The sequence below is a fragment of the Amblyomma americanum genome, chromosome 1 (assembly GCF_052857255.1).
Source record: "Amblyomma americanum isolate KBUSLIRL-KWMA chromosome 1, ASM5285725v1, whole genome shotgun sequence".
NCBI lineage: Eukaryota > Metazoa > Arthropoda > Arachnida > Ixodida > Ixodidae > Amblyomma > Amblyomma americanum.
In genome coordinates this window covers 263,933,457-263,948,552 of record NC_135497.1, presented here as the reverse complement: position 1 = coordinate 263,948,552, position 15,096 = coordinate 263,933,457, and the positions used below count along the sequence as shown (strand labels likewise).

Here is a 15,096-nt window from a genome sequence, read left to right as displayed (position 1 = left end):
CGATGTCTCGTGCAGCTCGAGCATAGAGAGCTAGAGCAGCCGAATCGAGATTACGATTATGATGATGATATTTTCGGTATTAATGGCAAATACCCACAGCGGCGTATTGTTGTTGTTGTTGTTACCCTCTTATAATGACACATGCCCACATAGGGGGATTGGCCAAGAATTGGGGGCACGGAGACTTCTTCAGATAAATATTTCCTGGGCGAAAATAAAATGAATGCTGAGGAAGGAAGAAGTAAACAAACAGGAACAGCGAAATGAAACTGGAAATACATAAGGCGCGCGGGAGGTCGAGACTGGTGTTTATTGCCAAATGGTTAAATGTAATCATAATTGTAAAAATAAAAATAATATTGTAAAAATATAATATTACCAAGGTAGCCTATTTAATTCCATTAAAAATTGTCTGTGGTTTAGCTCTGGTTAACCCTTGTCGAATTGCGAAAGCTTCGTTTCCTCGGCACGTCGTCTACGCAGCGTCTCATTCCCACGCTCTCGAGAATTCAAAGCGGTCTCTTCCGCAGTTGAAGAGTAACTAAGGGAGGTGTCACTTCTGGCCGCATCTGCGTTACGACGCTTCTCGAGTCTTGCGGCGCGTTCTTCTGGCGTCTCTTGAGCGCGTTGTCTCTTGCTCGCTTCGTTCTGTCATTGTTGCGTCTCTTTCGCGCTCTCCATAAGGACTACAATATGCACGCCGTTTAGCTAAACGTTGTTCCCGCTCTTCATCTGTTTCTTCCGCACGCCGCCACTTCTTAGCTGAAGCACATCGTTGCAGCATCACCTTATACACATCATCCGACATACCGTGGAGGATTCGCTGGGATGATCGCGACGAGCCGAGTTGGGGGAAGAGAGAGAGAATAAACTTTATTTTGCTCTAGTTTTGTTCATCTGCGGTGTCAGATGACTTGGGTAATCTTCTCTTGCACAGGGTCGTCTGCCCTTATTCCAGGGCTCCGTTGGATGCCGCCGCCAGCTTGGCCCGCTGGATTAGACCTATTTGGTCGCACCGGCGGTGGCTGGAGAGCAATCCCTCCCACTGCTCCGCACTCGGGTTTGGTATGGCTGGGACCACGGGTATTTTCGGGCATTCCCACGAAATATGATATAGCGTGGGCGTTTCGTTACACCATGGACATGTAACTTTATATTGTATGGGTTGAATTTTGCTTAGTATATGCAGGTTACGGTAGGTACCCGTTTGCAGCTGCCTCCAAGCTACAGCCTCTTCCCTGCTAAGTGATTTGTGTGGTGGGGGTAGCGTCTTCTGACCCCCTTAAAATAATCTAAAATCGCCGTATATCCCTGAGGCAATGGTACGAAAACCTCGGGGCCGCCTACGCGGGAAGCTCGACTTTTCGTATGCTCTCGAGCTACCCTGTCGGCCTCTTGGTTGCCTGCCGGTCCTTCGTGAACTGGCGTCCATACTATCGTATGCAAAAGTGGTCTTCCTTGCTTATCCTTTTGGGGTGCGCTGCAAGAGCGCAGTATGCGGAGCACGCTGCGGCTGATTCTGCCGTTCATATAGTTTCGGCAGGCTGCTTGCGAGTCTGATATGATCGTTAAAGACTGCTTGGACCGGTAGCCCTCCGCTACCGCTAGAGCTACGGCCGCCTCTTCGGCCTCGACTACCGTGCAGTCGTTTAGAGATTCGCTAGTGATCTCGCGTAGGTCCGAGCCTATCACCGTCGCCACCATGTTGTAATTGCCTTGTCCTGGAATTTTGGCGTATCTGGCTGCGTCCACATACACAGTTGTGTACATCAGGGCTAGTGTTCTTTGTATATAGGTGATATAGGTGGCTCTGGCCACTCTGCGTGCAGTGTGCAGATTTGTGTCCATATTTTTTGGCAGTAAAGCCACCTTTAATATTTGCCTGTGTTCGTCGGGTATTGTGTCTGTTCTTTGAATTTCTTCTAGCGCTCCTTCACAACCCAGTTTTCTTAATACTTCCCTGCCCGTTGGTGTAAGCAATAAACGTTGTAGCTGGGTTACAAGCTGAGCTCTTTTGAGCTCGTCTAGCGTGTTTAGGACTCCTAGGGAAATCAACTTTTCGGTCGGTGTGCTGTTTGGTAATTGTAGGGCAGCTTTGTAGGCGCGACGTAGGATTGCTTCTGCTTGTTGTGTTTCTCCTTGGGTAAGGTTTAAGTAGGGGAGACTATAGGTCATCCTGCTCACCACGAGGCTCCTTACGAGTTTAAGCGTGTCTTCCTCGCGCATGCCGTACCGTCTCTGCGAGACCCGCTTAATCATGCGAGCAACCTGCAGCGTCGATGCTTTTAGTAGGGAGAGGGTGTGAGTACAGCGCTGGTTCGATTGTATCCACACTCCTAAGATTCTAATCATGGGTTTCTCTGGGATCGGTTTGCCTTCGAGGTAGATTTCGAGTTTTAGCTCCTCGTCGTCTGGCGGAACCATGCGATTCTGTTTGCCTGCCAGGCGCGGAGAATTTCCGAATTTCTGTCGAGCACGCGAGGCTTCTGGCCTTGACATAGTTTTCTACTCATGTCGCGGCTTCCTGAAGTTTCTCTTCCTTTTCCTCTAGCGACTCTCTGGTCATCCAGATTGTGATATCACCGGCGTACATGGCGTGGTGTATGCCATTGATTGTTTATAATTGTTTAGCTAACCCAATAATCGCTACGTTAAAGAGCGTGGAATAGATGACTGAGCCCTGGGGTGTTAATTTGTTTGGGGTGGAGAATTTATCCGATCTAAGTTCTCCTAGTCCAATCGTAGCTGTTCTGCCTAAAAGAAACACTTTAACATAGCCATGGATCCTCCTCCCGCAGTTTAGGTCGTCTAGACCCGTAAGGATGGCGTCGTGGCTGACATTGTCGAAAGCTCCCTTTATATCAAGTGTCATTATAACGTGTTCCCCTTTGTAAGGTACTTCTAAGAGTACTTCTTTGATTTGTAGAAGTATATCATGGGTGGATAGTGTGGCTCGGAAACAAAACATAGAGTGGGGGTACAGCTCATTATCTTCCATATTCTGTTGTAGCCTGCGCGTTACCACTCTCTCGTATAGTTTGCCTAAGCACGAGGGGAGCGATATTGGTCTTAGATTTTCAATCTGTAGCTTTTTGCCCGGTTTAGGAATCATGACTACCTAGGCATGTTTGCATTCCGCCGGTACAGTTTGCGCTTCCCAATGTGTATTGAGAAATTCGGTTAGTTCCTCTACCAGGGTGTCGCTAAGGTTGCGGATGAGCGCGTTTGTAACTTTGTCCACGTCTGTGGCGGTATTTTTAGTCCCGCACTGCATAGCCGCTTAGACTTCCCCCCTCGTAATGGGTCTGTCTATATATATATATATCGTTATTTTCTTTGCCCCTGTACCCGTCCGTGTAGGCTGCCGGGTTTGAGTCCCCGTAGCATTTAAGGCGAACCTTCTCGAGGAGCTTCGCATCCGGTCCTTTGTATTGACGGACCAGAAGGTATATGGCCTTATTAATAATAATAATAATAATAATAATTGGTTTTTGGTGGAAAGGAAATGGCGCAGTATCTGTCTCATATATCGTTGGACACCTGAACCCCGCCGTAAGGGAAGGGATAAAGGAGGGAGTGAAAGAAGGCCTTATTATTTTCCGATTTAGTTTTGGTTGGGTATATGAGCGCCTTGAGAAGACGCCAAGTTCTCGCTGTGCTCAGGGTCCCGTTAAGTGAATCGCTAAATTGCTGCGAATTTTGCCTCGCCAGTAGGGTGGCGTGCTCTTCGGCCTTCGCCGTAATCTCCGCAATTTTGCGTTTAAATTTCTTGTTGTACTTTTGGTACTTCCACCTTTTGGCGAGCCCTCGACTAGCCTCCCAAAGCCCTAGTAACCCTGTGTCTACTTCGGGTGTTTGGGTCGTTTTCGCTATCTCTTTGGTGAATTGGTTCTGTTTTCCTTTTAGCATTTTAGTCCAATCCTCGATCTATTGTATCCCCTTTTATTCTAGTTTGTCGCATGCATTTCGAAAGGCGTCCCACTCAGTAATTTTCGCGGTTCCTAATTGACGTTTAAGTCTTTCGGAAGAGATTTGCGTTTTTATGATGTAATGATCGCTACCTAGATTCTCCATTAAGTTTTCCCATTGCGCCAGCTCCGTGCCGCGAGTAAAAGTGAGGTCGGAGCTCGTGTCGTTATTGACGCTGTTGCCTGTTCTATTCGGGGAGTCTGGGTCTGTGAGGAACTCGCATTTGGTAATTTCGGCCGCCTCTGCGATTGCCTTCCCCTTGGCTCCGGTAGTCTTGTATCCCGAGATCTCGTTCCTAGCATTAGTCTTAAAATTAACATTATTAGGGCGTTGTCCTTTGCTAGTTTTCGCGCGCCCTAAATCAGTCACTTAAATTTTGCTTTCCTTTTGTTTCCGAGGTTTATACGCATTTACTATGAAAATGCTGCCGCGTTTGCTCTTCTTTTTGGGTATAATTTCGACTATTACGTGTTCTACGTCCGTTTCCTTGATTCTGTCGTGGCTGATGGCCACCAACAAATTACTGACCAGTGTGGCCGTCCTGCCCTGTTCGTTCGGCTCGTAGCACGTGTAACCTGATAGTGGGGGGTTGCGCCAGTCTCCTGAAGCGCTATAACGTCCGGTGGGGTGTCGTTTGTGTATATGTATTGTTGCAGTAGGCCCTGTTTTCTGCGGTAGCCTCAACAGTTCGACTGCCAGATGTTGAAGTATTCTTTTCTTCCTTTAGTCGTTCTGGCGATATTAGTTTTTAGCGGTTGTGTTGCTTTCAGCATCTAGGGCGGCGAGGCCTGGACGGTGAAAGTGTTGGGCCTTTTCCCTTATATTTCTCGAAAATTCTTGCTTTCTGATATTACTTCTTATTTCAGTAAACTGTGATTGTGTCTGTTGTCCAACGATATACGAGACAGATACTACGCCATTTCCTTCCCCAAAAAAACCAATTATTATTATTATTGTGTTTGATGCATAAATTGTAACAGAAATTGCAACGTAGCTTGCATTTCTCCCTTGAATTTTGAAAAGTCGTCATCTCAATGCTGTTGCATGGGTGGTGACGGTGTCGTAACAATTTGGGGTTGTGGGTGCGGAGGGCTGCGGGTCCTCAGTTCCTGCATTTCCAGTCTAATTGCGGCAATTTGTCTTTTTAGCCCTTCGTTACAGGCTAGGGATTGTTCTAGTTTCCTTCTCAGTTCTGCTTTTTCGGTATCATCCTGTTGTTTAAGCGCGGGGGGATTTTGTTGTTTGCCCGAGTGCGGAGCAGTGTTGGAAGGGCCTGCTCCCCAGCTCACCTTGGTGCCGGGCTTTTTCTTCTTCTTGTTAAAGGGGTTATCGTTGGCCCAGGCCCCCTGTGGTGGTGGTGGTGGTAGTGGCGTCTTACACCTCGAACGGCTCCTCGAACTGCTCCGTGTTCGACTCATGGATCTCGAGTGGCTCCGCGACGAGGCGTATCCCTCCGAGCTGAACCATCTCGGTTTCCTGGTGTCCTTGTTGCGGCGGAGACTCTGCCTGCCGCCGTCGTATCTCGAATTTTTCTTTAGGCGCTCTTGACATTCTCTGGAGCCGGTGACGTGGCCGCCCCCACAGATCATGCACTTTGGAGGGCATTGATGACCTTCGGTCGGATTTTGCGTCCCGCATTGCTTGCATGCCTTGGCATCCGGTGTTGGGCAAACATCGCACCGGTGACCATGCTGGCAGCAAACGTGACAGTATTGTTTGGTTGGTTGGTATGAAAAACATCTGAACTCGCCTCCGCCGTACATAACTAATTTGGGTACAATTGGTCCCGCACGCAAGGCGTCACCATCCACAGCGCCCGAAGATTGGGAAAAACGACAGCCGTCATCATTTTCAACGGACCATTTGTACCCGAGTTGGGGGGGCGCTTTTCCACAGCTGGCATGACGTCACGTACAGCGAGCGCCCCTCGCGGCAGCGGCTCGCAGCTGCAGCATGGAGGATTCGCTTGGACGATCGCGACGAGCCGAGTTGGGGCCCCGCTTTTCCACAGCTGGTATGACGTTACCCATAGGTCAGGCTAAAGGTCAATGGTGGATTCTCCGGGACGACGGCCGAAAGCGGAAACCTCGAGAAGAATTGCTTTCGCAATGAAATTTTTGGACGGCGGCAAGAAAAGAGTTGTGGTTGTACCCAAGTATGGGTACAGCCACAAGTCTGGATACAGCCCGGCATCGGAGTCATGCTCAGTTCCTTCCGGCCCGCTGCCCGGCTGCGTTCGGCTTCCAGCAAGGGCCGCAACACCGCAATATATTTAATATGACTTCGGTAATATTTACAAGTATATTATTGATCGTTGTATGCAGAGATATGGAACCAAATCAGGTTCCAAACAAAGCGCAAGCACTGCAGATATTTTCAGAAAGCCAAATTGAAAAATAGGCTTTTGGGGAAGGGAAACGGCGCAATGTGAGACAGGTTTCATTTGTTTTTCTTAAAACGAAATTTCATTTTCCTTCCCTTACGGCGCCGTTCGGGTGTCCACCGAGATATGCGAGAGAGGCGTCATTTCCTTGTGAGATAGATTGTGAGATAGACGTCCTTTTCTTACCCTAAAAACCAATCTTCATTTCAATTTCGACCCGCCGCGGTTGCTCAGTGGTTAGGGCGCTCGACTACTGATCCGGAGTTCCCGGGTTCGAACCCCACCGCGGCGGCTGCGTTTTTATGGAGGCAAAACGCTAAGGCGCCCGTGTGCTGGGCGATGTCAGTGCACGTTAAAGATCCCCAGGTGGTCGAAATTATTCCGGAGCCCTCCATTACGGCATCTCATTCTTCCTTTCTTCATCACCCCCTCCTTTATCCCTTCCCTTACGGCGCGGTTCAGGTGACCACCGATATATGAGACAGATACTGCGCCATTTCCTTTCCACACAAAAACCAATTATTATTATTTCAATTTCCTTCCCTTACGGCCCGGTTCGGGTGTCCACCGAGATATGTGAGACAGGCGTCCTTTCCTTAAATTGTCGGACAGGCCACTCGCGGCGCAGAACGGATGTTGGCGTTCCATGGACACCTTGGCAGCGCTGCACCACGCTGTCGCGCCTCACTCTTAAAGACGAAGCTTAAGCGTCCTCCAAATTTTTCTTCTCTAATTACCTCCTTTATTCTTCCCTTACAGCGCGGTTCAGGTGTTTGCCATTATGTGAGACAGACCGCGCCATTTCCTTTCCCCAAAAATAAACTTTTCCTTGGGGCCGACTACTGATCGGGCTTCTGGTCCAAGGTTCCCAGGTTAATAATAATAATATTAAAAATAATAATAATTGGTTTTGGGGGAAAGGAAATGGCGCAGTATCTGCCTCATATATCGCTTTACACCTGAAACGCGCCATAAGGAACGGTATAAGGAATGGAGTGAAAGAAGAAAGGAAGAAGGAGGTGCCGTAGTGGAGGGCGCCGGAATAATTTCGACCACCTGGGGATTTTTAACGTGCACTGACATCGCACAGCACACGGGCGCCTTAGCGTTTTTCCTCTATAAAAACGCAGCCGCTGGTCGGGTTCGAACCCGGGAACCCCGGATCAGTAGTCGAGCGCCCTAACCACTTAGCCACCGCGGCGGGTCTTTGAAGGGCCGGCCTTCGCCAATACGGTACCAATGTTGGGCAAATTACCTGTGCTGCTTGGGTATGCCCCCTTCCTTTGCTCAAAGCCATCGCCGTCTAGAACATTGTCAACGCCAACGCCAATGAACACACTGAACGCCGATGTCTTTCGCTTTGTATATCCTGGATTAGCTGAGCTATTCCACATTACATTTTTCCTTCCTTCTTTAAGAACCCAATTCCCAAACAAACGGCCTTGAGCCTCCCTTAATGAACAGCTCATCCATACATACATTAATCAGAATTGTTGGTCTCGGGAGCCTTTGCTCCTCTTAAACAAATCGATAGAACAAGAGCGACTATTGTCGCCTAAGGGCCGCAAACAATATCAATAGACAGTGCCCATGACACAGTGTTAATTCTGTTCAAGGAAGATACTGGCCTCATATCTTCATGCAGTAGTGCCGAACGGTCGTACAAGCAATGGTTGTTCTTAAGCTTTTGGTTCTTGAACTGCACAATATACGTGAGATGTCAGCGCACATCGCATAGCCTTCAATTATTGCGCCCCTTCCGAAATTCTTTTAACCCAATTTTACTTTATCAGAGTAGCCTGAAGGATAAGCTTACTTTCTGCCCGCATTCGCTACCTTAGTCATCAATGCTTTGATGGCAACGGTCAGGTGTCCACTTAGTGTGCGGCAGTTGTCGCGTTTTTTTCCTTATAAATAATAATAATAATCGGTTTTTTGGGAAAGGAAATGGCGCAGTATCTTTCTCACATATCGTTGGACACCTGAACCGCGCCGTAAGGGAAGGGATAAAGAAGGGAGTGTAAGAAGGAAGCAACGAACGCATTCTTTGTCGTTTGAAGGCGGCCGTGCACCTGCACGAGCCTGCGCGGTAACAAATGAGTAGCTCAAGAGCACTGCCAGGATAACAGAAAATATACATTTGTTTCAGGAAAGCAAAAACGCAGTAATTTTCTCACTCGCGCTGTACACTTCATTCGATGTCTTTTTTGTTTCGAGGAAATGAAAGGTGCTGCAACTGTCGTTTATCAGTGGACCCCACAACGGGTACCAGGGGGACGTTCTTCTCTGCGTTTCTAATCGCCGCGATGGCTCAGAGGTTAGAGCGCTCGGCTACTGATCCGGAGTTCCTGGGTTCGAACCCGACCGCGGCGGCTGCGTTTTTATGGAAGAAAAACGCTAAGGCGCCCGTGTGCTGTGCGATGTCAGTGCACGTTAAAGATCCCCAGGTGGTCGATATTATTCCGGAGCCCTCCACTGCGGCACCTCTTTCTTTCTTCTTTCACTCCCTCCTTTATCCCTTCTCTTACGGCGCGGTTCAGGTGTCCAACGATACATGAGACAGGTAAGTAAGTAGGTAGGTGAACACTTTATTGATGAGCCTTATGAATGAGTTAATGTCTGGGATTGCTCTATCTCTTGATCCCGGGTGGTGGCCAACAGTCGGTAACGTGAGGCAACCTGTCCAGCCCTCTCTAACAGCCGCCATTGTGAGGCTGGTTCGGAACTGGAGACCGCGATTTCCCAATCCTCTTCGTCCGTGTGGTTCCAGCGAGATGGTGGTTGGAAGTCTCGGCAGAGATTAAAATGTGGTCAATGTTCACTCTCGGAGCCCCACAAAGAGAGCATTCGGGTCTGTATTGGCCTGGGTGGATAAGGGCTAACAAAGCCGGTGAAGGGAATGTCTGAGCCTGGAGCTGTCTCCGGGTAGTTTGTTGTTCTTTCGGCAGGTAGATGTGTGTGGGGGGGGGGGGGGATAGACGAGCATTTTCTCCCTGTAATGGAGGGTTATTTCATGATAGGTGACGAGCCGGTCCCTAGCGCTACCCCGGTCAACGGTCTGCCCTGCTCGGCTGACGTACACTCGAGCAAGAGAGTGGGGCACTTCGTTGCTGGGGTTGCCTGCGTGGGCTGGGACCCAAACTTTTTGAAGTGGTCAGGGTTCTGAGGAGCAAGAATCGAGAATTTTTCGCGTGATAGAATGAATCTGTCCCCTAGCAAAATTCGTGATTGCTGTTTAGAGTCACTCGGAATGAGTGTTGCAGCGGAGGAGAAAATGACAAGCGCTGTGGCTGCTTCTTCGGCTTCAAGTGAGGATGTTGTCTTGATCGAGCACGAGGCTTGGTGTTTAAGGTTATGCGATGCTACAGTCTTGGCGTAGGCCGAATTGTGGATGTACTCTGCCGCGTCCACATAGACCGCGTCTTGGTAGTTTGCATGAGCTTTATGTAAAGCCTTCGCACGAGCTTCGCGTCTGGCCTGGTTGTGAACTGGGTGTACATATTTGGGAAACGGGTGAACTATGGGTCTGTCCCTGATGTGTGTCTGGATGGCGTGTGTGTTGTTTGGGGGTGGGCGTGGACCTGTGGGTTGAATCTTTAGAGAGGCAAGAATGTGTCTACCTGTATTTGTGCAGGAGTCTGTCACACTCAGCCATGCGATCAGCTTCAGTTAGTTCTTGCAGTGTACTGCGTACTCCCATACGTCGGAGATGGTTGGTGGGAGCTCGTTGTGGGAGATTTAAGGCTGACTTGTATGCGTGTCTTATTAGTGCATCTGCTTTCTCCTTTTCCGCCTTTGCGAGGTAGAGGTCGGGAAGAGAGTAAACCATTCGACTAATCACGAAAGCCTGCACCAGCCGCCCCAGGTTATGTTCACGCATGCCTCGGTGCTTGTTGACTATTCTTCTAATCAGTCGGATAGTTTGAGATGTCGTGATTGTAAGTTTGGAGATGGTCTCCGTATTGCGTCCATTGTTTTGTAAGTACATGCCTAGAATCCGTATCTTTTCAACCTCTGGCACTGGTAGACCATTGACCTCGACGTGTATGGAGGGGTTTTCTTTCCTGTTGCGGTTCGGGGTCGGGTGGAGTAGCAAGACTTCAAACTTAGCAGAGGAGCACGCGACTCCTATAGAGGCTGTGAACTCCACTACCACGTCCGCACATGCTTGAAGGGTTTCTTCCATGGTCCCAACATTGCCCATGGTGGTCCACAAGGCAATGTCGTTTGCATAGAAGGAGTGGGAGAGGTTTGGGATGCGCTGTAGCTTGCGAGCCGTGGGAATGAGAGTGATATAAAGAGTAGGGAGATAATACTGACCCCTGGGGTGTCCTCCGGCTGCCCAGAGAGAAGGAGGGGGACTCTATAGGGCCTAGTTTATTGCCGCTGTGCGGTCTCGTAGGAAAGCTGCTATGTAGGTATGTGTTCCAGTCCCGACTCCTAGATTGGATAAGGCATCCAGTATTGCTGTGTGTTGGACATTGTCAAACGCCTTTGTGAGGTCTAACGCTAGCAGCGCTCGTGTGCGTTTGCAATGTTTGGTATGGAGGATTTCTTCTGAAATTTGAAGCATTGCGTCTTGTGTTGATAGATGGCTTCGGAATCCCAGAATTGTGTGGGGAAAGAGCTTTTTGTCTGCATGTAATTTTGAAGTCTGTTTAGGATTACGTGCTCAAATAGCTTTCGCAAGCATGAGGTGAGATAGTTTGGCCTGAGATTTAAAAGGTCCAGAGGTTTTCCGGTCTTGGGGATGAAAGTGACCCTCAGGTGGGTCCACTCGGAAGGAAGAGTGCCTTCCTTCCAGTGCTTGTTGAAATGTTCTGTAAGGGCTTGGATGGAGTTCTCGCCCAGATTTCGGATCATTTTGTTTGTGATCCTGCCTGCTCCTGGCGCAGACGTGGTGCGAAGTTTGAACATTGCTGCTCTAACCTCCCTCGTTGTTATGTCCGCGTCGAGCTCAGGATTTTCTACGCCCAAGTAGGAAGGGAGGGGTAATTTAGGAGTCTTTGTGATGTGCCTGTCTTTGAGATTCTGGATCAGGGTATCATCATTCATACCTATTCTGTGAATGAGGCGCATTACATTACGCTGTTGGGTGCTCTTCGTGTTGTGGGGTTCTAAGAGGCAGAGTACAAATTTCCATGTTCCATGTATCCCTTAGGCCCAGGTTGCCCTCCATGCGGTTGCATAGCTGTCCCCATTGCTGACGGGTTAGTTATGCCGCGTGTGTCTCTATTTCCTTGATCATGGCTGATATCCTTAACTTGAGTGATCTGTTGTGTTTGTTACGAAGCCATCGGTTTTGCAGGCCGGAGTGGGCCTCCCACATGTGGAGGAGTCTGCTTCGACCGCGTCCGATCCCTGATTGCTCGGGATCTCAGATGTGGCTGTAGCGACGTCCTTTGTGAGTCCTGCCACCAATCTCGCAAGGTGATTGATTTTGGGTGGGGGCGTCGTTCCGGAGGTTCCAAAACATGTCCCAGTCTGTGATCTGCACCTTCTTTTTCGTGAGGGGGTGATTGAGTTTAGCGAGAGTGAGGTTTGAATTATGTAGTGGTCGCTGCCTAGGGAGGTCTGTGTGTGCGACCACTGACACTGTGTGATTTTTTTGTGAGTGTGAGATCGGGGGTGATGTTGTGTTGCACGCTGTTACCGATGCGAGTATGCTGTTGCGGAACATTGACAAGGGTGAATTCCTCGTTCCGAATTAGTGTGCTGAGCTGTGCTCCTTTCCTGCAGTTGAATTTGTACCCCCCGCTGACGTGTCTGGCGTTAAAGTCACCAACCACTATAAGCGGGTGTTTAGCACTGATAAGGAGCGCTTTGCGTATGACAGCGAGGAGGGGCTGCTTTGCCTTTCGGGCTGCTGTATGTGTTGAGGATGTATAGGCTATTGTTATTTCTAGTTTTAGGAAGGAGATCTATTAGGTGAAAATCTATGTCTTCAACATCTATGGGGTGATCTGTAGCGGTGTATGCTCTGTGAACTAGGGTTGCTACCCTTTGTGTGGGTTTGTTCATTGGAGTGTGGGGAGTGTAGTTGACTAATTTGACAGGAGCTTGAGTTTCCTGCAGTGCGAAGACTGTGGGGACTTCTGTGTCGGAGAGAGATTGAATGTGGAGTTGCAGATTGCTTCGCTTGGAGCGATATCCTCTGCAATTCCACTGCCACACTCGAAGTTCCTTCTGGTTTGCTGCCATCATTTACTGGTCTGGTGGCAAATGGGTTGTATTAGATATATCTGGGGGGAACACTTGGTTTAATTTGATCTGCACCTGAGCAGCGATGGCGTCGTGGGCGCTTGATCTCTGCTCAAGTGTCGTCATTCTGTTTTTGAGATTGCTGAACCATGTGCTGATGTCTTTGGTCATGACTTCTAATTTCTTTTTCCATTTTCGGCTAAAGGGTAGTGATCGCGTTGATCAGGGTTCCTAACATTGTGACTTCCTGAGTGGCAGTGTCTTCTTTTGCTCTGCGCTTAGCAGGAGTGCTTTGGGTGGGTGAGTTCGGTGTGCTAACTACCGAACTGAGAGAGGGGATATCTTGAGAAATTTCAATTTTCTCTGTTGGTGGCATTCTTTTGTAGCAGCGATTGAATTTGCTTGCTAAGGCTATCAATTCGTTGACTCTTGAGTTGAATTTGCTCGTTCTGCTGTTCGAGCTGTGCTTTAAGTTGAATATTCTCACGGACACGAGAAGGAAACCGCGGACCCCAACTGACCTGTTTCTCAGATGTGGACTGTCCGGTCTTTCCTTGATTCTCAGACGTGGGCTGTCAGGTCAGGGGTGAGAATGACTCGGACCGGGACCGGGACCGGTGACGGGAGTTGGCGCTTCTTCTCGAGCTTGATCGCTGCCTGCGGCGGGATTCCAGGAGGGTTGCGTTCTTTGTCGTATCTTCTTTGGGTGTAGGCCTTTTGTTGCCCGCTCGGTTGAAACGCTGCTTGCTGCAGTCCTTGGAGCCCGTGAAGTGGGATTCATTGCAGATGATGCATTTGGCTGCGCATGTGGGTGGCCCGACTGGTGGATCAGTCTCTCCACAGCGCTGGCAGAGATTTTGCTTGGGTTTGACACAGACCTCTCTTCTGTTACCGGCTTGCCGGCAGATGATGCATGCCTCGGCTTGCGTGATGATGTGTGCGTGATGATGAAGAACACTAAGAAGACCCCTTGCAAAATAAAACATCTAAGGAAGTTCAAAGATTGCGTTTCCGGCGTTGTTTACCGCATTCCCCTTAGTTGCGGAAAAGTCTACATAGGCCAAACCGGCAGATGCTTTAATGAAAGAGCAAGGGAGCACCGGTTGAGCGTGGCAAACAACGATGGAGGGTTTTTGGCTAAGCATTGTGCGGACTGCACAAAAATGAAGCAACGGGACTGTGTACCATGGTTCGAAAAGACGGAATTTCTGGCCAGATTGAATGACAAATGGGAGCGTCTCGTCGTCGAAACTTTTTACATCGGCACCACGGACAACTGTGTTAGCAAGGCTTCCATTTCCTTATCATCCAAAGAATTTTCGTTTTTGCGGGGGCATGTGTAGCCTAGTGGCCTGTTTGTGCCCTGGTGATTGAGCTCGGCTTTCGCCAGGAAGAAATAGCACTTATATACGGATCCGTAAAAACGTAGTTGATTAGGATCCGACTTTGTGTTTACGAAAGTGAGGAGTATGGACTTAGTCTTGTCCAACTGTCTTGTGTCTGTAAAGTCATACGAACAACTTTAGTTGAAAGTCTAGTCCTTGAAATATCTTTTCAGGCGTCTGGTTGTAGATAGCGTTGTAGAGAACGCCTCGGATGGCGTTGTCTGGTTGGGCGATGTAGGCCTTTAATGAGTAGGTCATGTTGGGGATTTGAAGAGACTGTAACCTAACGTAGCGTTCCGCTCTGTTCTCTGATGGGGTGCTGATTGTGAAAGAGTTGTGTCGAGGATTTATGCGTATGGCGTATTGTTGACGTACTGCCTCTATGGGGAGTTTCAGGGCGGCGCATACCAGGGATAGGATGCTGCCTCCATTGTGTTTTCGGAGATCTAGGCCGTCGCTCGGGTGGTAGATGATTTTCAGCCTGACGCTCTATAGTTGGTGGAGAATACTTGCATTGCTTGGGCTGGGCCGGTGTGGCGGGTCCGTCCGGTGGCTTGAGAGGCGAGCTCGAGGTGGCGGGCTCGTGGAGCGGTGCTGGGTACGCCAGTTTAAGGGATGTGAGGGCAGAGACTCAATAAACAACTCCGCCTGCGCCTTGCCTCCATCACGAAGGAAGCTCAGCAATATTCCATCCAACTTGCCCACAAAATTGGGTACAGTTCTGTGCCGCCTTAAAAGGAACCCCCAGTACTTCTCAAACCTGGTCCCATTTGGACCCAAGATATTAAACTTATTTTTGGAAATATGGCGGAGGGCTTGAAGCTTGCTTCGCCTCCGCCACAGGTTGGCCGCGTATTGCACTGCCTCCGGGATCGGCCTGGGACATATAGCGCGCGTCTTTTCTATCCCATCTTTCAACTCTCCTACTTTCAGCACGTAGTAGCAATTGTGGCTCAGCTTGAGCCAATGGGCAGGCCTGTGCACTTTACTTTTCATTCTTCCTGACAACAACAGCAAGCAAGCAAACAAACCTGGTCCATCCTCCGCAGTCTCATTGAACCCGACAAAGCCAAATCGGCCACAAATCGTACACTCTAAACAATAGCTCAACAATTCCATGGGACCGACAAGGAACTCACGGACGGTTTGCGGTCGCGT

At 49.2% G+C, this 15,096-nt stretch overlaps 1 pseudogene; it reads left to right on the top strand.

The window, feature by feature from the left end:
- Positions 1-14,694: 14,694 nt before the first annotated feature.
- Positions 14,695-14,824, top strand: LOC144116661 (U2 spliceosomal RNA; annotated as a pseudogene).
- The last annotated feature ends 272 nt before the right edge of the window (positions 14,825-15,096 follow it).